Genomic DNA, 976 nt, shown 5'->3' on the forward strand with positions numbered 1-976 from the left:
TAACTTTTTGAAATAAAAATTTATTTGGATTTGAGCGCTTCTCGTGCAGTCGTCCCTTGTAAGAAAAAAATATCAATTTTTTGCCCTAATTGTTTTTAATTAGCTTTTAAGTGATTTACCATGTGCCTGGGCCCTAATTAGAAGGAAAAGTCCCAAACATGGGTCAAATCGGCGTATTTCGCAAAGTTAGGTATCGGACCTTCACCCTTGGTATGGCTTAAAAGAGCAGATAATAAGCAACTTTTCCTGGGCTAACTTTTTTCCTATGGGAGATTTTTGAGCTGGGTTTTTTTCTAAATGTCTAGCTTGCCCATGTGTATATGCGTGCAAAATTTCAGCTTTGTAACTTTGTAACTTTTTAAAATAAAAATTTATTTGGATTTGAGCGCTTCTCGTGCAGTCGTCCCTTGTAACAAAAAAATATCCATTTTTTGCCCTAATTGTTTTTAATTAGCTTTTAAGTGATTTACCATGTGTCTGGGCCCTAATTAGAAGGAAAAGTCCCAAACATGTGTCAAATCGGCGTATTTCGCAAAGTTAGGTATCGGACCTTCACCCTTGGTATGGCTTAAAAGAGCAGATAATAAGCAACTTTTCCTGGGCTAACTTTTTTCCTATGGGAGATTTTTGAGCTGGGTTTTTTTCTAAATGTCTAGCTTGCCCATGTGTATATGCGTGCAAAATTTCAGCTTTGTAACTTTGTAACTTTTTAAAATAAAAATTTATTTGGATTTGAGCGCTTCTCGTGCAGTCGTCCCTTGTAAGAAAAAATATCCATTTTTTGCCCTAATTGTTTTTAATTAGCTTTTAAGTGATTTACCATGTGCCTGGGCCCTAATTAGAAGAAAAAGGAAAAGTCCCAAACATGGGCCAAATCGGCGTATTTCGCAAAGTTAGGTATCGGACCTTCACCCTTGGTATGGCTTAAAATTGCAGATAATAAGCAACTTTTCCTGGGCTAACTTTTTTCCTATGG

This window comes from Lottia gigantea (assembly GCF_000327385.1).
Source record: "Lottia gigantea unplaced genomic scaffold LOTGIsca_574, whole genome shotgun sequence".
Lineage (NCBI taxonomy): Eukaryota > Metazoa > Mollusca > Gastropoda > Lottiidae > Lottia > Lottia gigantea.